Source organism: Vidua macroura, chromosome 8, assembly GCF_024509145.1.
Source record: "Vidua macroura isolate BioBank_ID:100142 chromosome 8, ASM2450914v1, whole genome shotgun sequence".
NCBI classification, from domain to species: Eukaryota; Metazoa; Chordata; class Aves; order Passeriformes; family Viduidae; genus Vidua; species Vidua macroura.
Window position 1 is genome coordinate 3513131 of NC_071578.1, and position 23199 is coordinate 3536329.

Genomic DNA, 23199 nt, shown 5'->3' on the forward strand with positions numbered 1-23199 from the left:
CTGCTCCATCCCCTCCACACCTCTCCTCTCTCTCGTCTACACCAAGTGAGTTTCTGCATAAATGGGGCAACAGCAGAGGAAAAAAGTTGTTTTGAAAAATGCCAGGTGGACACAGCTCCAGTTTGAGTACAGAGCTCTTGAACACCTGCCTATGCCACAAAAGAAGGAAACACAAAATCATAAATATTATTATAGATTAACACACTCAGAATTCTTGTTGAAGTATGACAGTTCTTCTCTTTAAGCATGTTAACTGGTAGGCCCCAAAGAGGTAATTATTAATCTTGCACATCAAGAAAGCTCCAAAAGCATTAACTACATAGAGCAGCTGTGCTCCAGCCAGTGATGATGTAAAAACGAGCACAGTCACAATCCTGTGCAAGCTGAAGCAATGACAGCTACACAAGAAATGCTATGAAAAGTACCAGCAAAGTGTCTGGATCCCAAATGTTTGAAATCTTAATGTGAAGACAAACGTTTTAAGGTGTAATAAATTCCATTCAACTGACATGACAAAGTTACAATTATCTATGTTACTAAACTGATTTTACCAAGCTACGCCATCTGACAAGGGAAATGGCAAACTCTTCAGCAGCTGTGTTGAAAAAAAATTCTCTTTTCAACTTTGCCTTGTTTCTCTCCTCATACATAGTACTATTTAAAAAAAAAAAAAATTAAGAACTCTGTTACAGCTAAGCCAGCCATTTTCAGCTGCCAAACTGAAGTTTAGTTCCATTTTAGTACCAGGAGACTGTGGATCATAATTCATCTAGTTAAACTGAGGATTACTTGTTGACATCAATTTTGAGCAGCCCAAAATAACCCAGTCTTCAAATTTTGGGGGGAGGAAAGGGCATGAGATTATTAAGAGAACTGGCAGTAGCAGTTTAAATGCTTTGCTGTGATTAGCAGCGAGCACATCACGACAAGGACTGTATTGATCTGAAGTTGTGCTAGAGCTGATATGGCAAAGAGAAGCTGGAAAGAGAAACATTAACACCCAAGTTAATACCACATGAAGGAGCCAGTAAATCTCACTTTAAAGTGCCTGAGAGAACATTTGATTATTTGATTGACTGTATTAAAAATAACCTCCCATTCAATCAGTAAAGTATTTCCTACTTACAATTCTGACTTATTTACAGATCCTTCTTGCAAAGGGCACCAAAGATGAGTGGGAATTCCTGTCCCCGAGGAATTTACAGGTCACACAACATACAATGAGAACGGCCCCACACAAAGATAAAAATGTCCCCTTGACCCATTCTGAGCTGGAATTAGTCTCCAATTAAAGTCACGCTTCTGTGATGAACCCCGTTGATGCTTTTTTGCCACTCAGCATTCCAATTACATTAATATTTGTAATTATACTTCTGAGAGAATGCTAATAGCTCCACACGAACAGATCACGGCCGCGCCGGTGTCACCCCCACCTGCCCGCCCTTGCTGAAGCAGCACAAGGAAAGTAAAGTACAAATTTCTTTTTCCTTCAAGAGAACTACACCACACAATTAGGAGTTTCACAAATCCCATGAAATGCAACGCATCCAAAGGCTTTATTCCCTTCTGAATGCTGTGAGGGACTTAAAGCAGAGGTGATCCTTCACATATGACATGCCAGCCTCCACATGCTGAAACACCAACTCAGCTTGGCCTTCAGAAGGAGGCCAGCAAAAGAGTTCCAGAACACCTCCTGCTGCTCACCTGTCTCCCCTTGTCTGAGTAATTACTGAAAAAGGGGGGAAAAAAATAAATAAGCCTCACAGATATCTTCTGTGAGACCGATAAGCAGATGGAAAAACAAAACTGATTACAGCAGATCTCTCCTGAACTACTGTTAAAGTAGTTAAGTTCTGTTCACAACAGTGACCTCTAAGAAGAGAAAGAGAGACTAACTACACAGAAGACATCTCACCTTTCAATTTTTGCCCCAACAAACACATCAAAGCACTAAACTCACATGCCAGCTCCACCACTTGTGACACGGCAGGCAGCTGGTGAGCAGAGACTGTTCAAGCACAGCACAAAGCCCGTCAAACAACGTTTGTTTACTACATCAACCCCCAAGAATTCCAGAAAAAGTTGCCATTATTGCCATCGCTGAAAGTCACCGTGGCAGCAGAAAGTTCTCAGCAGGCGGGCTGTGCCAGCCGTGCGGGACACCCGGATCCATCTTCCCCAGCATTTCTCCCACCCGCTGCTCCCAAGGGAGCGGGGACTGCTGTGGGGACAGGCTGATCCTGTCACTCCCAAGGAAGGACTCACAGACACATCCATGACCTCCGCAGACAAGTTTATCTTATCCTGCCAGGAAGCTGCTGCAGTCTGGGACCGTGAAGGCAGACAGGGAGGCGCTGGCAGCGTGGATTAACAAGGTCTGCCTCGCTCCTTAATCCAACTTTCCCAATTTTTGTTTGGACTTCGGCTCCCAAAGACGAGCTCGATTTTGAAATACTTCTCACACTGTGCTTCACTTCTGATAAAGCATCGACAATAGGTGATCACAGAATCATAGAATGAATCACGGAGTGGTCTGGGCTGGAAGGGACCTTAAAGATCATCTTGTTCCAAGCCCCTGCCATAGGCAGGGACACCTTCCATTATCCCAGGTTACTCCAAGCCCTGTCCAACTTGGCCGTGGACGCTTCCAAGGATGGGATAGGCAATATCATGGAAGTTCTGCTACCCCAAATCCACAGACACAACCCATCACTGCCGTCACCTACTCCACCACCGCGTGCAGATCCACACAGGCACATCCGACCACGAACAAAATCAAAGCAGGAGGGTGGGAAGAAGTGGGAGGGAGGCAGCACAGGCATGATCTCACCAGGCACACTGAGGCACCACAGCCCGGGGTCCGGAGCAGCAGCCACGGGAGGAAAAATCCGAGTTTCCTGCCTTTGTAGCGAGGCTGTGCCAGCCTGCCTTCCCTCAGCAAACCATTCCACGCGGGACAGCGACCGCAGCGGGATCCGGGGCCGCGCTGGAGGCGCCTCCTCACAGCCCCCCCGACCCCGCAGCGGGTCCCCGGCCGGCTCCGGCTCAGCTCGCCTCCGTTCCCCCCGCGCCCCCTCGCCCTGCAGCGCTGCCCGAGGAAGGCAGTGAGAGCACAGGGGCTTTACCTCTCCGCCGGGATCCGTCCCTCAGTCCCTCAGGAACACGCTCCGAGCACTGGGAGCCGCCTGCGCCCCGCGCCGCCCCCCCCCCCTCCCGCGCTCCCCCCCCCCCCCCCCCCCGCTCACGACATGGTCTCTCCCGAGGCGCCGCGGCTGCCGCGGCCGCGGGCGCTCCCACTCGGCACGGCGGGGGGGGGGGAGGGGGGGAGGCTCTGCCCGCGCTCCTCTAATGGCGGCGGCCGGAGCGGCCCAAAGCAAAATAAACCCCCGCACGGCCCAGCAGCACGTCAGCGCGGCCTGCCGGCCCTGCGCGCCGCCCATTGGCTGGGCCCGCTCCTGCCTCCCGCCAATCGGCGGGCGGCTCTTTGCGCAGAGCGGTGATGTCATGGCTGCCGCGGGGCGCCGCGCGCAGGGCGGGCGCCAGGGGGCGCCTCCCGGCCCGGCCCCTCAGGGCGGGACCCGCGGGACCCTCAGGGCGACCCCGGCCCGGCCCGGCCCGCTCCCCTGCCCGCTCCCCTGCCCGCTCGTCCCCCCGGCACCCCGGCACCTTCCCCGAGCCAAACGTGCGCCTGGGTTGCCCGAGGTAACGCGAGAGCATCCTCCCCGTGGCTCCCCACGCACCGTGGTACGGGGTATATGGACACCGGAGGGAGGTTCCTGTGGGAGTAATCCCTCAAAAAAACCTCCTTGCGATGGCACATGGCCAGGCAGCGGCGTCGGTTTGTGGCAGGTGATCGCAGAGTCACTGAGGCTGGAAAAGCCCTCTCAGCCCGTCGAGTCCGAGCTGTGCCCGATGCCCGCCTCGCCCCCAGCCCACAGCACTGAGTGCCGCATCCAAACCTCCCTGGGCAGCCCCTTCCAAAGTCTAATCACCCCTTCTGTGAAGAAATTCCTCCTGATGGCCAGCCTGAACCTCCACTGGCTGCAGCTCAAGACTCTGTCCTCTGTTTCTTATCAGCACTCAGGAAATACTTCGCTACGGAACAACTGAAGGAATTCATGGGAATCCAGAATCCAGCAGGTGCCGTGGTCAGGTTGATGTGGTGGTGTTGGGTCATAAGTCGGACTCAGTCTCAAAGGTCTTTTTCAATCTAAATTGATTGTGTGAAATAAATTTTAAACATTTCCTCCACATGTTGATTCCAGCCGTTCCTGACTCGAGGCAGTGAATGCGTGGGATTGGAGTTCAGGATGTCACCCTGCCCAAAAGGACTCATCCAAGCAGCAGCCCCGCCGTGCAAAGCCCATTTATCTTCTGAGAAGAAAAGACCAACAAAAACAGCTCTGCCAGCCCTTGGGTTCAGTCCTTGTGCTGGCTTTGCAATATTTTTTTTTTTTTATTTTTTTTTTTTTTTTTTTTTTTTTTTGCTTTCCACTGAAAAATTGCGAGACTGCATCTTCCTTAAGCTGCCCTTGTAGGCTCACTGACAGAAAATGTGTATTTCTCCACATCCTTGCTTTTCCCTCATGGGTTTTACATCATTTGATACATGATTTTTTTGTTCCCCCTGCTACATTTACTACTTTTTATTTCATGCTTTCTCAGATGTTTTAGCACTTTCTTATTTCCATGGTTTCATTCCCTATTCCCAGACTCTGTTAGACAATGCCTCGGGCTTGGTGTTGCATTGGGAAACTCATCCTGGACCAGCTGCATCCACCCCTTCTCCCTCAGTCAGCATAAAAGAAAAGCACCTGAGATGTTCCAGCAGAGCAGGGCTAGAGAAAATCCCTTTGTCCAGCAAGCAAACAACCAGGACTGGAGTCAGGACAAGTAAAATGTAATTACTTATGGGGACTGAAATAGAAATTTGTCTTCATTTGCAATTAAATTAGTTCCCTATAAACATTGAGAACTGTTGCAGGGGGAAGGTAATGTGATTTCTCTCTCCCAGACTAATTATTTACTAAATTCTCTTTCTGACTCCACTGAACAAGTTGGTGCATTTCTCAAAACATAGCTGTAGAAAAAAAGGGGGACAATTTTTTTTAATAAGACTTGGATAAGTCATGTAAAATAAATATTCCTTGTCTTAAGGAATTTTACCACATCTGCACTTAGAAATCATCCAGAAAATGAAAATGTATCCCTTGCTCTTGGCATCTAGGCAAGATGATGGAGGAGATGTTGGGGTAAATTCTAAATGCTGCCTCAACTGTGCAACAATGGAAATTTCCAGAAATAATTGTTATAGATTAGACTGCATAAAATGATATAAAAATACAAGGAACATCTTAGAACCATAGACTCGTAGAGGGGCTTGGGTTGCAAAAGAGTTATGACCAACTGAAAAAAAAATAACTCCAAAGAATTCTATGACTCTAAGAGATTTTAATCTCTGCAGAACAGAAGCATTCTGCGTAGTGAAAAGGGTCCCTGGATAGTAAAAGAAGGAGAACATGTGGGCAAATTGAATTTGAAAATATTTACCAGAGCAAAAGCAAATCCTGGGCTGCATCTCCCAATGACCTGACGTTTTGATGTTGCTGACTTTATTGCTAAGGCCTTGTCTTTGGCTTTAGCTCAAAAATCTGCTGGTGTCTCCTTCCAGGTTTACCTTGTAGGAGTTTGCCATTTGTTCTAGACTTAAACAATAAAATACAAGAGGAATGACCTTTCAGCAGTTTAGAACATTGATATTTACACAAATAATTTATCCAAGAAGAGCTTTCAGACTTCTAATTTGGAGACAAATCAAAATCTACATGACTTGATAGTCCAGTCCTCAAGAGATTTGGTATTTGATTATATTTTCTTTTTTTTAAATGTCAGAAAGATAATTCTATTTTTGTTAGATGTGGCAGAAGTTGTAAGCAAGTACTAATTTCCTATATCCCACCCAAAATTTTCATTTTCTTTCACCAGTTTAAGGAGAAATTTTAACTCCCTATGAAGGAATTTGGAGCAGTTATACTCATTTGACAGCTGAAGCTGTTATTTTGGGAGCCTTCCTTTGCAGAGCTGGATTTGCTCAGGCCTTGCATCTCGTGTGCCTTCACACAGAGTTGTACAACTGCCCTTTGTGCCTCACAATAAACCCAGGGCAGAACCATGAGATAAAAATATCATTTGCACATATACGTGTTCCAGCTTTCTCTTTCCCCCACTTTTCAAACATCATAAATCCCTGTTCTTGTAACTCCCCACCTTCCTTAGCCATCCTAACTCCAATCTCCTTTCTTCCTGTTCCTCCAGAGCAAGAACTAATAGTAAATCTGCTTGTCAGAGCTCACAGATTTGGTAAAACCCAAGCACCGTGCACAAATGCTGTGATTTTGCAGGATTATCCAGCTCAGGGCCCTGCTGGTTCCCATCCTTGCCAGCCTGGAGCTGCCCCAGCAGCCTGGAACCCTTTGTGCCTGCGAGGTGTGAGCCTTGCAGGCAGCCAGCGAGGCAGATGGCTGGGAAGTTCCCTTCCTTTCCTACAAAGGATTTATAAATTTAGGATTTTTTTGGCGCAACCCTGAGTTGCAATTTGCCGCTGTCTCCTACGAAACACGAGCACTTTGCCTTACAAGATGCCCTGATTTTTTACAGTCCTGATGCTTGCTGTTAGTAAAAGGCCTTTCCCTCAACCCTCCCTGACGTTTCTGTTCTGATTCACCCTGTTTATGCCCGAGCAAATGATACCCAAAGCTATAATTAGAAAGCAAGCGTTGAAACATTCCACAGGAGCGCATTTGTTGTGTGTAGTAGCTGGGGAGACTCAGCGACACAAAATTGTGCTTCAGGTAAGCAAAAAAAAAAAAAAAAAAAAAAGACAAAAACCTAATTATTTTCTGCTGGCATGGAGTGTTTTTGTGCTGCAGCAGAATTACCTCAGCTTGAGTGCAAAGATTACATCTAGTTAGTGATGTCTAAGTGCAGATCTTTTATGTAATTCTCTTTACCCTGGTAACTCTTGGCTCTCAGGCAGGGCGCTGGCTCCCATTAGGAGATTCATCCTCAGCTTATCCAGGAGCAGGGATGTACATGCTCACCAGATGGTTATTTCTCACTAGCTGAACTTTGGATATGCAGAGCTCCCTACTCAACCAGCTCCTCAGATCCTGCTCTTGCCGTTGCTTTATCCTGTGTTTCCAGGAGCAAGGAAGACTAGCAACACTTAGATAAAGGGCGAGGAATAGAAACGCACGCAAATCCAAAGGAAGCACAGGTTTTGGATTGAGAACAGGATGTTTTAAATGGTTCACTGATTTGTTACCAGTTTTTCATCCTCTGAGTCAGCCCGAGCCTTTACACCAAATAAATCCCATCCTTGGGCTGCTGTTCTCAATTTCATTTGAATCATAAAAGTATTCAACTATAGCTAGATCACTATCCCCCCAGTCCAGGCAAGGCTGAAGTCAGAGGAGGCTAAATCACAGAACCATAGACTGCCTTGGGTTGGAAGAGACGTGAAAGAACATCCATGGAGCCAGCAAGAGACCCCTCACAGCTCTCCAAGCAGTCAGTGTGTGGGGCTGATTGTTTCAGGGACAAAACAGCCAGGAAAGATAGAGAACAAATAAACCTATCTTGGAAAAACTGGGCAGAAATGTCTCTGAAGTCTGCACCCTGAAATGTATTTCAGTAGCAGAAAGAAAAAGGTTCAAAGTGGTGGGCACTTACGTTGAAAGCTTCCACGTTCTCATATTTTTCCTGCTTCCTCTCTGGTTCCACATGGAGCAGAGGAAGGGGGGGAAGGAGTAAATCCATCAGGACGGGGCTTTCCAGCTGAAGGCTTTGAGCCCTGTGATGGGGGAACCTTAGAGGCTTTCCTCAGCTGGGCAGACCTTGCTGGTGAAGGAGTCTGTGGGCAGCAGAGAGGCAGCACAGGTGGAGAAAAGCGGGGAGCTGAGGGGCGATGGTGGGGCCATGTTCCAGCACTCAGTGAGGATCTGGAGCCTCCACGAGACTGCAGGAGCTGCCCGGCCCAGATGGTGAGCACAGCGTGGCTGCCGCCGCTCCGAGCACGCATCAGCAGGTCTGTCACAGCACAGGAATGCAGCGGGGAGGACAGAGAGGAGGAACAGAGAGAGGGAACCCAGGAAAATGTGAGACAGGGTGGCAAAGGGGAAAGAAAAATAGAACTGCGAAGAGCTCTTTGGATGCGCTCTGAAAGTCGTCGGGGACGACAGTGACAAGTCACAACGCAACTCTGAAAGGACACAGCAGCCTGAGTCCCTTCAGGGGCGTGTAAGACATTTGTGAGGACTCGAGACAAAATCCATTTTAAAAATGCACTGAAATCCATAAACTTACTGCTGTGCAGAAATGTCAGGCCTAAAGATGGCTCTGCACAATGGCCACTGTCTCTCTCTCCATCAGCACTGACACATTTAACTACCACCAACCCCCAGACCCCTCCAAAATGCTTCTGGCAGCAGAAAATGAAGTGTGAGGTCAGCATAACACTGACTCCTCCAACACTGCCAGCTGGGGCTGGAGGAGATGAAAATACCACATTATGCTGCCACAGGTTTACATGCTGGGTTAGGCAACCCCCTCCTCTGACTCTTGGCTTTTGTGAGCCCCCAGTGGCACCACCCCTCCCCAAACATTGTATAAAAGCCAGAGATGCTAAGCCCAGTGGCTGTGGAGCTGAGAGGCAGAAACTCAGAGATTTTTCTGCTTTAGGAGAGGCCAGCCCTTCTCCCGTGCAGCAAGGCAGCGTTATCAGGTGGCTTTAATATGCCCCAAAGTTGAGCCAAAGCTGTTAGTGGTCGGCAAAAGTGAAAATGGGATTTATTATAAATAAGGCTGTCCAGCAGCACACAAGGCAGCAGAGAAGGGACATTCTGTGTCTGGTTTGCAGAATACAGTGCATCATGCCCAGCATAATCAGCACCAGATAATCAGATTATTTGATGAGCCAGAGGGAGCAAAATCTATCTTTGAGTTGACGTAATCCACCAACAGACTGCTTAAGGATTCTGGATATTTTCATTCTGTGTCTCAGAAGCCTTTCTCTTGCCTATTTATTGAGACTTATCCTTTTTATGAGCAAATCTAGGATTAAACACAGACGGCTCAAATTGAAACCAGAACACAAACCAGGTAAGAGTGAGATTCCAACAGAGCAGTGCCAATTACCACACTACTGGCTCAGCAGGATGGTGAAAGAATATCAGGGATATTTTCGAGCCATTAGTGGAGACCTTGGATGGTAACTGAGGAAGATAAGGAATACACAAGTCTGGAATTAAAATGGGAAAAGGACTTTTTTTTCTGGAACATCATGAAATGTTGGATGAGATTTTTATTTTAATTCCGGCCTAGCCTGATCCATAAATTCTTATCCCATTAATATGATTTAATATATTTTAGAGGTGTGTTCTGTAAAAATCTGTACCTTATCTTAGTCTTCTTCATCACTAATAGGCAATTTCAACAACTGCATAAAAAGTAGCTTTCCATTTTATTCCTAATTTAATCTTGCAGAAAGCTGTCTAGCAGGGTACCTCATAATGCTTTGCCTTATTTACAGATACAATGAGGGGAACAGAAAAATAAATCATTTTCAAAACAGATTATTTTTCTTGAAGGACACTTCTTTGCTTGCTTTTATTCCTGACTTTAAAAGAAAATAATTTAGTAATTATAGATTGAGCAACTATTGTTTACTTGTATCAGGCCTCACAAAAGCTGCTGTGCCTGCCTTTCTTGTATGTTGTGTTAAAAAAATGGGTAGAAACAGAATAAAATAATTGCAACAGAACATTGCCTGGCATCCCTGTCTCCCTCCCACTGCACAAAGAGATGCTGGAGCAAAGCTGAGACATTTATTGAGCAGCAGGAGGTCATTAGCTTGTTGTCAGTCCTCTCTCCATTGACAGCTTGACGTGGCTGTCTGGTAGGTAAGCTGCATTATAAACAGGCTTTTTGTAGCACTCATTGCTGCTTTCATATGAAAAGTATGTTTGCTGTCTCCCAAATAATCCTTGCCACCCTGAGAAATTACAGATTTTGTGTTTCAGTTTTCCAGCCACATGTCTCAGCTGCATCTGAGTTTCTCTTGCCTAAGTCTTTTGAAAAAAGTTTCAGCTTCAAAAGCTTCCACTTGTATGAGAGAGCAGCTCTGGAGCTGCCCATGTCCAGGCACAGCTGTAAATTTAAAGGGCTCTAACACCAAAGGACAATTTAGAGCATCTCTGGGGTAGTGTACAGCTGAAATTGCTTAAATATTACAAGGACCTGGATCTTCCTTAGAGGTCAGAGTGAGGACTGAGGATCAAAGAATTTGGGAGGATATTTAACTGAGGAGTAAACCATTGCTGCCCTAAACCAGCCAGGTCCATGTGCAATCATTCTCTGTCTATCTCATTACTGCCCAAGCACCACAGCAGCAGAGAGGCCAAGCCACTGATTTAGCTCTGCCCAATGCAATTCAGCTTAATCAATAAAACCAATTTTACAAAATTATGCAAAATGTTGAGCTGCTGCTGGAATAATTGGAAATTGGTGAAGCTGCTCAGTTTCAGGAAGGTCACATTCCTTCACTGGATGTGGAATCTTCAAAATCCTTGGCCAGGAGGGATTCATGTCCTTTTCTTCCTGGACATGGCTTTCACATAGCCCAGTTTCCCCAAGACTTCCTATGGTTTCTGCCTCTGCCAAGTCAACTTTTTCAGTCAAGGGGCCTGGGCAAACACCCAAGGCCCATGTTAAAGTCCAGATTTGGCCCATTGCCTACAAGCCACATTTCACTGGTACAGAAAAATCACATTCCATTGGTTATGTTAGGAATATTGCTTACACAGCTGATCACAAACTCACAAATTGGTTTGCCTTGGAAGGGACTTTAAAGATCATTTGTTCCAACCCCCTGCCACGGGCAGGGACACCTTCCACTGGACCAGGTTGCTCCAAGCCCCATCCAGCCTGATGAGAGTCCAGGCTACCCATGTCAGAAGCAGAGGCTGTTCAGATGAATGGGGCTGATCACCTGCACCAAATTAGGGAGCTCATTTCTCAAATGGAGCCCAAACCTGTTTGGATTAGATCTTTCCAACTGCTCTGCTGAAGAAACAGAAGATCTGTCATTTCATTTTGTTGCTGTTTCTCTTATCTTGCCATCCTGGCTTTGAATTTTCACTCTCTTATTCCAAGTGCACATCTTGCCTGATTTGCTGGATCTTCAAGAGTTTTCCCAGTGTCCTCAGGCACTCAGGGAAGAGGCCAAGTGAGCTGGGCTTCCCTCAGAGCACACGGCTCCAAAGCTGAGCTGTGTTCATTTCTTGGCTGTCTTCCTCTCACATCAGAGAATATTCCAAATAAGGCCTCACTGGTGTTGCTCAGAATGAAAATAGCTCCTTCTTATTTAGGTTTGATAACCCCTGGAGAAAAGTCCCTTGGACTTTGGCTTCCCCTCAGAGCTGTTGACTGCCTTGGCATATGGTCCTGTTAGATCTTCTCAGTTAAACACTGTTACATCACACTTCTGTCAGCTGTCAGTATTTTAATGTTTTTCTTGGAATGTTTGCTTCTTGTCCTAGACCTTCTACCTCTAGAGTCAAGTGATTAAGTTAGAATCTGAGGTTTTATTTTAAAAGTAGATTTCTAATCCTCAGTGCAGCACAGAAAAGCATAAAATATCGACTAAGTATAAATAAAAGGTTCAGAAACTAAAAGCAAAGACCAAAAGAGACCCACAAATATCAGTTCCTCAAACTCATTAGTTAAAAATATAATTCCAGTGTTTTAGAACAAAACAAACCAGCTGGTTAGTTTTTTTTCCTGAAGTTTCTGACTGCCAGCTCCAGAGTGCAGAAGGCATTTCTGTTTGTGCCAGTGCTGGATCAATATCCCAGCTCAGTGCAGAGGGATGAGTAGATTTGCTCTCACCAACAGCTCACTGAGGCTGAGTCCTTACATCTAATACTGATCATGGGCTTCCTGAAACACTCCAGGAAAAAAAAGGAGTATTAGCATCTGTGTTCTGGGTGACATTTTGGGTAGATATGCCCTGTTTAGCTGATTTTCCTCATCTAACATAATCCTTTCCTTTCCATACCCTCAGGCACTGCAGTTGGATTCCTGGCTGCTGTAACCCATTCCAGAGGCTCCTGTACAATAATTTTTGTACTTGTAGGTGTTGTCTGCAGGGCTTTGGAGTTAGATGTGTATCAGAGAATGCCACAGAATCCCAGAGGAGCAGGCTGGAAGGGACCTCAAGGATCCTCTGGTCCAGCTTTTCTTGGCAAAAGCATAGTCTAGACAAAATCTGGTCAGATCAGGGCCTTGTACCTTTGAGTCTGAATCCTCCAAGGATGGAGATCCCACTGATGGCTTCTCTGAGCCCCGTTCCAGGGTCTGACTGACACTGATTATTCTTTTCCTGATAAGCAGTCTGAGCTTGCACTAATTGTCTCCAAAACATGCACACTCTGCCTCTTTTCAAACCCAAATGAAGTTTAATTGAGTTGGTTTTCCTTGAGAGATAATGTGACTAGAGAGCATGAAGTCCCAAATGTAGTGAGACTGTGTGAAATAAAAGAGATTGTGGATTAGAAACACAAACCATTAACCTAGAACGCCGAGAACAGTTTTGGTTTCTTTTTCTGCCAGCCTAATACCAGAAGGGCCATGAAAAAAAATAATTTAATTGATATTTCTCATTCAAGTTAATAGCTAGAGCTGATTAAAAGCCTCTATTTCTTTTGTGCTTCAATTTTCAAAGTTCTAAAATACTTAATTCTACAAAAGAGGTAATGAAAGTCATGAAAACTATATAAGGAAAACTTGCCAGAAAAAGAAAAATGTTATTTAAAACAAAAACTATCTCAGAATTTGGAGCTTTTGTAATTTATCCAGAAACTCTGAAACTTGCTCTCCAAAGCTCTGTGGGATCTCCTAGAGCCTGTGGTGTCCAAGCCAAGGAACGAGGCTGGAGGTGGACCCTGAAGTGATGGGGGTGCCTCCAGAAATGGGAGTGTCCCCAGAGACACCCTCCATCAGCTCCAGGTCATCTCCTGGTCACCCTGGCAGCACTTTGAGTGTAGCTCAGAAACCTGCTGGAGCTCCTGAGCTTGTGCAAGCCAGCTTGGCTTCAGCACACCAGCATTTACCACAGCGTCTCTATCTTTGGAAGCTGTCCAGCCAGCAACATTTCCCATCTAAAAGGAAGAGTTTCACTTCTCCTCCAGCAGCCACCTCTCCAACTTGCCTGCCAGCTGCTCTGAGCTGTCCTGTCTTGTGAAGGCAGGGAGAAAGCAACACCTGCAGCTCACCACACCTGAACACGTCTCGGAGCGTTTCAGTGCATCTGAACTAGGCTAAACAAGTTACCTCCCAGGCACACTGACCCCTCTGGGGAACACAAACACCCTAGTTCAGACTACACTCGCATTATGGAGACCTAATTTAGTCCTGATGTTTTGAGATGCACATGCAAGCTGCTTTTTACAAGGTCACCCCCAGCAGAGACAGGGAATTTTTCGTTATTAGTGTGAAGACCTTGAGTTTTGAAAAATGCTCTTGGCTTTCATCATCATCTGCAAGCTGTTTTTTTCCATCTTCCTTGCATTAAATGGTCAGTAGAAAAGGCTGTAATTTATGCAGCAGTGCTGACAGTTTGACTCGGGGTTCTGTGCAATGAACCACCTGCATTTTAAAAGCTCTTTTTAAATAAATGGTCTCAAAACCACTGTACAGTTTTAAAACTGAAAAGACAAGGGAGTTTATGTGGTACAGAGGGGAAACCTGCATTTGGTGACAAATTAAAACATTCAGCCACAAAAATGATGGCTAAGAGAAGATGAAGAAAGAAAAGGTTAAACAATGTTAAAGGAAGATATTTTGCTATTTAGACACATTCTCTCTCTCTCCTTGCATAGGAAATGTTTTTAAGGTGAGTCCTGACCCTGTTTGTCCTCAAGTGTTAATACCAAGTGCTTAGACAGGAAAATGATGTCGATCTGCCAGTCACTAATTGCCCTTGGGTGCTCTGTTTTTCTCCATGGCCCTGACAACTCTTCCCACGCCAGAGGAAATATTTAGCTCCCATCTTCCTGTGGAGTAGCAATTTCCCTATTTCCATAGCTTAAGCCTTCCCCACTGAGCAGCTGCAGTGTCTGCTTGAACTGGGAGTATTTATTTTGTGGAGGTTTTTCTAAGTCCTGATCAAATTAATTTGAGAGGAAAGATACCTACAACGTCCTAAAGAACAGCTGTTCCTGACAAATCAACCCCAGGAAACCTTTTGTCTGTTTATCCTATGAATTGGCAGAACATGGGCTGCTGTATCCTGAAATATTCTATCATCTCCCATTAAATAAATAGGGAACTGAACAGTTCCTAGCTACAGATCACAAATGGAAGTGGGAGGAAAGTAAACATCCAGGTTAGCTTTCACCTCGGTGCATTGCTGGTTCCAGCTCACCTGAAGATTCTCAATAATATCCGTAGGAAAATAGGCAAGTACCTAGAGGGGATTTTCTGTTGCTGGACATCAATTTCTCTGAAGTGCTCACATCCTTCTTGTCTAAACTTATACATTCTACATGGATAAAGACATCTGCAAAACAGGGAATCATTTTCCAACCTCTGCCCAGCCGGGGGCCAAAGGCAGCTGTGTGATGTTCAATCTTACATTCATACAGTGTGGCATGAAAAAGAAATGTACAGGGGAACTCTAAGGGGCTCAATCAGCCACTCCTCAGGCTGCTTTTCAATACTTTAACATGAAAAATTTTCCCTTCAGTTTAAAAAAAATACAAATATATGTATATATGTTTTATTTTAACTCGGTGACCTTGGGGGATTGTGAGTTTGGGGTTCAGAGGCTTTTTCCCCCTTTAGCATTTCAAATGATTTCTAATGGCAGCAAGGATTCCTGACTCCTGCATCCACAATTTTAGCTGCAGGCAGGGCAGCAAGGACAGGCTTTGCTCTGTCAACCTGGTAATGAACAGTAATGACAGACTCTAAGCTGTCATAAGAGGATATGACCAAGTTTGGGAATGGAGAACTCAGCCACGTCTCGTGACAGCCAGGATGAGAGAAGGGACCTGCCCACAACAAAGAACTTTTTGCCTACTCACAAATAAATCTAACCCCCCATATGATGTTCCCTGCTTCTCCCCCCTCTCCAGTATCCTTTCTCTCTCCTGTTCCAGAACAGGTGGTCAAATCTGGATTAGTTTTATTGTGTCCTAAACACAATGTTAATTCTGTGCTCTCACTAGACCACAACTTGCGGGGAGGAGGGAGAATTTTAATCCTGGTGAGATTTCCTACCCTTACAGATTCCCACATGGAGATTGCAGCAGCCTTTGTGCAAGTGCTGGAGCTGCTACAGGCTGTGGGATTTTGGGGAAGCAGGGGTGATTTACAAGCCCTGAAATAGGAGCTTTCCTGCCCTGGGACCAGGCTGAGCCCCTTCCCTGAGCAGCAGGGCAAGCAGCATCCCCAGTTTTGTTCAGGAAGTCACACTAATTACAGAGCTATTGCCTTCCTCATTTAAGCAGGCAGTTAATCCCAGTGCTATTAAAATCCCAACATTTCCAGCTTCCCTGAGGAACACTGAGTGGCTGATTGAGCAGCCTGTTCATGGAGCAGGCTCACACCACGCTGCTTCTTCTGTGGTGACACCAGGCAAGAGACAAATGCTGCACAGTCACTATAAATTCATATTTTGCTGCCCTCCTTCCCTAGGAGACAGGTCAGAGCAACCTGGGACAGGATCTGTGCTCCTGCTTCCTCCTGTGACAAAGAAGGTGCCACAGGAGGGCACAAGGAAAGTGAGTCATTCTTGTCATCATTAATTAATTAGTGTCCTGCTGCTCCTCCAGGCAAACCAAACAGATTACACAGGGCAAAATTGACATAAACAAGTAGAAAACTCTGCTTATAAAGGAACTTGGGAAGACATTCAGTCCCAAACCTGCCAGAGCTCCAGACAATGATCCAGTCTGCTCTCTTTCCAGGATGCTCTTGGGTGCTTGGATCCATTCTCCCTGATGAAGGTGGGGTTCCCAGATTAAAGGATGCACAGAAGTTACTCTCCCTGATGAGATAAATGTTTCTGTCTCCAACCTGGATGGAGCTTTAGGGTCTGACTAAACCAAAGCCAAGATCCCCACTTCCCAGCAGGTGCTCCATGGCAGTCAGTGCTTCCCCAGGTTCCCAAGGAGCCTGTCTCCACATCCAGAGAACTGGGGGCAGCAGGACAGCATCATTCCCATGGTCAGGAGCCTCCAGGTTTGCAGAGACCACCTGGAACAGGGCACACAGGAGCCCCTGCTCTGTCCCACCTCCCTGTGCTCGAGAGCTGTGTCTTGTAAAACTGCTCCAGACAGACACAGGTGCACTTTGCAATAAAGCCACTAAGAAAAGCCAAATCTCATCTGGATTTGTGCACTTCCTTGTCTCAGCATTCCTTGCCTTGGACAGCAAAAGCAGCATTTCAGAATATGGCCTTCCCTGCTGTCCCCTGAGCCACCCCACAGGAAAAAAACTCACCAGAAAAGGCAATATTATTTAAAAAAAAAATCGTCCAGTCTCTAGAAAGAAAAAAGAGAAATCTTCCAGTCCCTCTGCTCAGAGAAAAGCTGTCTGGGGGTGTGCTCAGCCAGAAGGTCCCTGCTGCCTGCCCTCCTGGTCTGTCCCAGCTTTCTGTGCCTGTCCCCAAAGCTGCTGGTGGGGGAGGCTGAGCAGAGCCAGCAAATGATGCTCCCCAGAGCGTGGGCTGCCTGCCAAGGAGCACTGCCAGGTGCTTGCTGTTTAAATTGCTTAATATATTGTGTTAAACAAAGATTGATATCAGGAGCATGAGCTCCAGGCCTGTCTTGGAGCATGAGCTTGTCCAGAGCTCACAGCACCCCCCACAGCTGGGCTGAGCACCCTCAGGGGTTCAGGGACCTGAGGCAGCTCCTGCTGCTCATTGTCCACCTTCCCCCAGCCACGTACAGAGAGTTACTGCTCCTAAACTGACCCTCTGCAAAGCCTGGGGTGCTTTTCCTGGCCTCAGCAGGGAATCAGGCAGGGCAACCCTGTGATCTCCATGTGCCTGGTGATGGGAAAGACCTCAAACCTCAGAGAAGGGTGCAGAGCCCCAAACTCAGCCCAGCGAGGCTGTGGGAGGTGAAGTCACTTTGGGGCTGATGGATAAAGCCACGAACCCTACTGTTAGTCCCCATAAAAGTGAGTTTGTCACTTTTCCAAGTGCTGTGGGCTCGGGTCCAAGCTCTAATGGCTGCATTGTTGTCGGGTTACAATGGGCTGTGATAAAATCTCCAGCTCCACGGAGCATTTCCTGGCAGGGATTCAGAGCAGCCAGCACACCTCCATGGGAGCTGTGGCAGAGCACCAGTGGCCATCCACTGTCTCAGCATCCAGGGCACAGCCACCAGATTCCTGTGGCTCTGCCAGGTTGGCAGTGATGCCTCAGGTTTCAGCTTTTATATTATAAAATTTTATATAGCTGCTTTAATGTGAGGGTCTGAGCTTCATATCAGGGGATGCTGAGCTCTCTGCACAGAGCAGGGAGACAAAACAATTCCTTCTCCAGCTGGGCACCAAGGACAAATGATCCAAATCTCAGCCCCAGGAGCACAAACAGCGTGGGCTGGAGAGAGAAAAACAAGCAGGATGGGAGTGCCTGGGCTAAAGCTGGAATGGGACAATGAACTGCAAGGTGCAAATGGAGCAGAGCTGATCCCAGTGAGAGCCCCCGGGAGCGCTCGTGCATTTTGGGACCATTTTGGTTCCTCTTGGGTGCAGCCCTGGCTGGGCTCTGGTGCTGCCCAAGGTGGATCCATGAGGAGATCCTTTGAATAAATCCCTGCTTTATTCTTCAGCTCTGTCCAGCCTCTGCTCCAGGGCAGCCTGCACAAGGCATCAGCAGTAGCCACACAGCACCAAGGATGGCAAAATCTGTTCATTAATAACTTGTCCTGGGCCTCTGAGTGAAGGATGATGTGCTGTACTTGGTAAGTAAAGTGTATGAAGTCTCCCAGCTACCCTGGTTTATTAATTTGCCTTGTTAATCTAATTTGCTACACTCTTTTGGGAAAGATTAAATGAATCATATGTAGGCATAAAAAATCAGCACAAGGGGAAGAAACGAGGAGGTCTGGCACAAAAAAAAAAAAATGAAATTCAAAATTCATTTTAAGAAATTGAATAAATGTTTGTGGCGACCAGAAGCTAAAATAACAAATATTTGTTATGAGGAGGAAAATCCCCCTTTCCTCTGTAAATAGGTGGGAAATCCTGTGGAAAACCCCATGCAGGACTGAAAATGAGCAGAATTTAAAGATCTATATAAAGTGGGAACCACAAATTGCTGAGGGGGATCTGTGATACACTAACATTTGTGCCTCTCCTTTTGTTTTCTCGAGTACAGATATGGCTTTGCAAGAAAAAAACAAAATTACAACATGTGCAAAGCAAAATGCTCAAACAAACCTTGTGGGTAGGTCACCACAACCCCTGGTAAGTCAGATGTGAGATAAACTTCTCTTGTTTACCCCATCAGTTATGTGTGTGGTCAAGGGCACATGATACTTTGTTATTTTCTGTAAACCAATCTGGGGGGAAATCATACTTGCGGATTTTCAGTAATACAAATTTTCCAAATTTGGTTTTCAGTAATAGAAATTTTCCGCTTATTTTTTTTTTTTATTTTAGCAGAAATTCCCTGAAATAAGATGGAAGCTGTTCTCTGATGAAGAGCCTAAAGACAGGTTCCAAGTCCAATTTACCTGATTTAGAGGTGCCTGAGACACTTGACAGAGAGATGGGTTTCAGGATTTAACCCTTAACCCCACAGAGGCCTTGGGAAGACCTGGAGCAGGGCAGGGTTTTAGGGATTCTCCCAACCAGAGGTTAACCTTTGCTTTGTTTAAATTGGGAATTTCCAAAAACCTCATGCAGGACATGAGAGAATAAATTTCTAGGCTGAGCCTCCCTGTTTTCTTCCACAAAGCAGGCTCTCTTTTAGCAGTTGTTATGTTTAGCTGTTTTGCATGACTGAATTTCCATTCCCTAATGGCACATGATGTCCCAGCTTGGAACTGCCACCAGTTTGAGACTTTAAAAGGACTGCTCTCTCCTAGATTTCAGAGATTTCAAATTATAGCTTGTCAGATAACTCCCACCCCTGGTCCAAGTGGCAGATCAGAAGTTTTCCTCCCTTTGCTCCAATGTAAACCTTTGGAACAACCCTCTGAAAAGCACCAGGTCCTGGACTGTCCCCACAGAAGACAATTAACCCAAGGGTCAAGACCTGGTCCCACCTTCAGGATTTTGCAATCCTTTCATCATTATGGCACTTTAAAAGTTCTTAACTCTTTAGCTCACCTCATTTTCAGAAAGTTTCCAGCCAGGCTGAGTGTCTGCCTCATCGAAATGGAGCATCACCATCATTTCTCACTCAGATGTCTCAGAGGTGCTGGACCATCTCAGCTTCTGCTGCAGAATATCTAATACCTGAAAATAATTGAAAGGGACCTTTCTGAGACAGATCCTTTATCATCTGGGAACGTGTGGATGGGATGAAGCATTCCTCAGGCCCCATATTCCAGAGCAGATTATAGAGGATTAAAGAGCTCAGGTGACCAACACAGTCCTGCAGGAACAGAGTGGGGACAATAAATGCTCCTTAAACCAGTGAGGGCTGCAGCTCCACGTTGCCCTGGCTGGCAGCTGCAATGATTGCCAGCATCTGCACTGGCCATGTGGCTTCCAGATCAGTGTCCAGCCCTGCCACTGCTCCATGTGGTGTCCATGTCACCTGCCATCACGTCCCCAAAGCCTTCCTGCCACCCTGGCACCCTTCTGCTTCACTCTCCCTTAGCTCTCCCATTTTCTCCCCCTAGGAATAAATCACATTTTTTTCCCTGGAACGTTTTTAAGGCTTTTGCTTTGCAGAGATCAATGTTTTCCCTGTGTGAAGCCCGAAGCCTGTGAAGGGGTTGGCTGTGCCAGGCAGGAATGTGTTTATTCCCAGGTGGAACCGATGGGATCCACCATCCCCTGCCTCATGCTTGGTGTTTCTCTGCAGCTGCACTGTAGGAATATAAAAAAGTAAAAGACTTTAGAAAGTGCAAAAAGGCCCCAGAATGTACACATAAAGCTAAGAAAGGCTGGGAAATTTCACAACCTTCTCATGGGAAGCTAGGAAATTAAGAACCAAGTGAATACATTTATATTTATCATAAGAAACAAGAAAGAACAAGAATTGATTGATAGTTTAAGATGTGAAAAGTTCCAGATATATGTTTTTTAAAGATAGAAAAGGTTTCCAGCTTAAATAATGAATTATTGTGTATTGTTTGAGGTTCATAGAAGTCCTTTTGTTAATGTTAAACCCACGTGAGTCCTTTTCTTATTAGTTAGAGTATAATGACTTCACACCTTTTCTTTTATGCTATTGGTTCAAAGAATATGCAGAAAAAGGCTTTGCATGGGCTGCCATCTGGTCTCTGATCTGTGTTTGCATGGATGTTTTTGTTGTTTCCCTGTGTCTCTTGCTTTTTGCTTGCATGATACAGACAGATAATAAATCCTAAGTCTGCAACTCTGCACCAAGCTGCAGCTTGAAACATGGGACCTGCTTGGCTCTCCCACCCTTCTGAGAGGGATTTTAGTGTTTTCTTCTGGTTCCCTGCTGAAGCAGCAGTGGGATGAATTCTGGTCTGCCCAGTGAGGGGCAGGCATGGTGCAAGGACTGTTCAGGCTGCCTGTGGAACCTGGGGACAAAGGGGATTGCTGGAGGATCTCAGGGAAATGCCTGGGAACTAACACTTCCGAGATCCCCAAAAAGGAGGTGAGCACCAGATGCCAAATTCTACTCCCTGTCCCGTGGCAGCCACTCAGTGATGAGTTTTAGGGTAATTTGTTTTTCTCTCTGCCCTTAGCCACATGAAGTGATAAATGGTTCACAATCAGAGATCCCAAGCTGGAGAATTTTAACAGCTTCAGCAGAATATTCAGCCCTCAGTTTGCCTCCCCCAAATCCACAGCAGTGGCCAGAAGGGTTGTTTCTGCACATCCATCGTGCTCGGGCAGCCGTGCATCCCTCTGCATCCACACCTCCCTGTCCCTGCTCTCCCACTGCAATAATCAGACCTTTTCCAAAGACACTTGCTAGCTCTTTCCCTGTTCAAAATCCTAAAATAATTGTCAGGAGCTATTTAAAGCCCTTCACAGCCCAGCACACCGCAGGTACAAACAAAACCCTTCTGGGTGAGCCCAGCCTGGCTGTTTATAGCAGGACACAAAAAGCTCAGTCACATTGCCCCTGGAAGCTCGGGGACTCCTGAACATGAGCTTTGTGTGGCCCAGCCCATGGATCATGAACCTGCACTTCAATAATCTGCCCAGGTCGGAGGCAGAGCAGGTTTGGGTGGTGCTGGGTCACCCTGGCCACGTTTCCAGCTTAATTGGTGAAAATGCTTCAGCACGAGGGGCATGTGCATCCCACAGCAGCCTGCAGGAAAACACAGCAGTGCTGTTCCATGTCAGGGTCTGGAGAGGGAACCAGGCTTTGGATCTGGAGAGGAAACAGGGAAACACAGGTGTGGAAAACAAGCAAGGGGTCTGAGTGAGCCACGGAGGAATCCAGCTGTGACATCCAGTGGTTTACTCAACAGCAAAACAGGCTGCAAAAACTTTCTCAGATTGGATGGGGAATTGGAAACACAGGGAGTTTCTTGCCACAAGTGCTCTACAGCGCACAAATGTCAGCAGACAGTCTTCCAAGTGGCTGTAAGGTCATTCCTATAAATAAATCATCCCGGCCCTGAGGAGCCCTACAGAGCTTCCTGGGAAATGTGCATCCTGGCAAATTGGATCTGAAAGAGGAGAGAGGTAATGACTGCTCCTTTCAATGCTGCAGGAACGGAGAGCTTAAACAGGGCCAACAATAGCTCCTCCAGTTTGTCATCTCTCTGATGAATAATGCAGCACATCCCATGCGGGGATGGGCAGAGGGTTCCAACAAACTGACACCGAACACCAGCGGGGCAGGGCTGCCTGCTCATCCACAGGATAAAAGCAGGGATGGATTCACTGCACAGGAGTTGTGTTTGCACACTCAGGTGTGCTGGGGTGGGTGATCCCTGGCTCTTTAACCAGGCATCACCCAGTGCCCACCTGCAGCTTGACCTGGATCCGCGCACAGGATCCTTACTGGGATCCTTACACGAGGTGAGGAAGGGAAAAGGGCACTAAATTATTGCCACACAGCCCTGGGGCACACCCTGCAGATGGGCCATCCGTCTGCCTGGCTGAAGGACCAGCAAAGAGGCAGCTGCTTCTTTTCTCCATGTCTGGGGATTGATCTGCAAACCAGGCCCCTCGCAGGAGGTGATGTCCCAGCCACAGGAACGCGTGACAAGGGACAAATCCCCCAGGGCTGCGTGGGCTGGGCTTGGCTGCATGGCACACTGTGCCACTGCTGAGAGCAAAAACCATCCCTGCAAAGGAAAATACAACATGTAGGCAATCATCTGATTATATGTTTTAATATTTATGCAGCACGGAGCTTACTATAAACTGCTCTGCAAGCAGAACTTGGTGTGCTGAGGAGGGAAGGCGTCGGGGCTGGTGCAGGCATGGGGGGCCATGCAGGGTTTGCATGTCTTGTAATCTACTTCCAGGGCCATTACATGAAAACCACCCACTGTTCTTCCAGGAAATCACTGGATTTCAAAAGAATAAACCATAATTATTCTTTATCCTAAAGCTTCTGCTGACCTCCAACATCACAGATCAGATCCATGTAACACCCTTTAGCCTCAACCCACTTTAAAATATTAATCCTCATGCATGGCACAGCATTTTTATCCCCTTTCCTCTGGCAGGAAGATGGGATGAGCTGCTGGTGCTGCAGTGAGCAAGGGGAAAGCAGGAAGGGAGAAAGGATGTGCTGGGCAGAGCAAGGGGCTGGGACAGTGCTGAGCTCTCTGCTCAGCTCCCAGGGCAAATCCAGAGGGATGGCACCACGCCAGTGCATGGGAAGCTCTTTGCAGGACAGAAATAACACCTACCCTGTTTGGGGGAAAACTGTGTGTGTATTAAAATACTCCCATGGTAAAATTATCTGTGCCACTTTTTTGAGTTAACAAAAAATAGCTACATAGGAATGCAAAA

General features: G+C 46.6%; 1 protein-coding gene and 1 long non-coding RNA gene across 3 annotated transcripts in view; one reads left to right on the forward strand and one right to left on the reverse strand.

The window, feature by feature from the left end:
• Nucleotides 1–3228, reverse strand: part of ZRANB1 (zinc finger RANBP2-type containing 1) — a 44273-nt gene extending 41045 nt beyond the window's left edge. Inside the window, exon 1 of one of the 2 annotated variants that reach the window (XM_053983269.1) lies at nt 3126–3228. The gene's annotated coding sequence lies outside the window, so the exon portion shown is untranslated. Of the gene's footprint in view, nt 1–2830; nt 3003–3125 lie in introns of those variants that run through there. The other variant, XM_053983270.1, reaches the window with a different exon arrangement.
• A 300-nt stretch (nt 3229–3528) lies between these two features.
• Nucleotides 3529–5734, forward strand: LOC128810751 (uncharacterized). Its single transcript, XR_008438123.1, has 2 exons — nt 3529–4140; nt 4266–5734. It is a non-coding gene; the product is annotated as an uncharacterized LOC128810751 (long non-coding RNA).
• Nucleotides 5735–23199: the final 17465 nt, after the last annotated feature.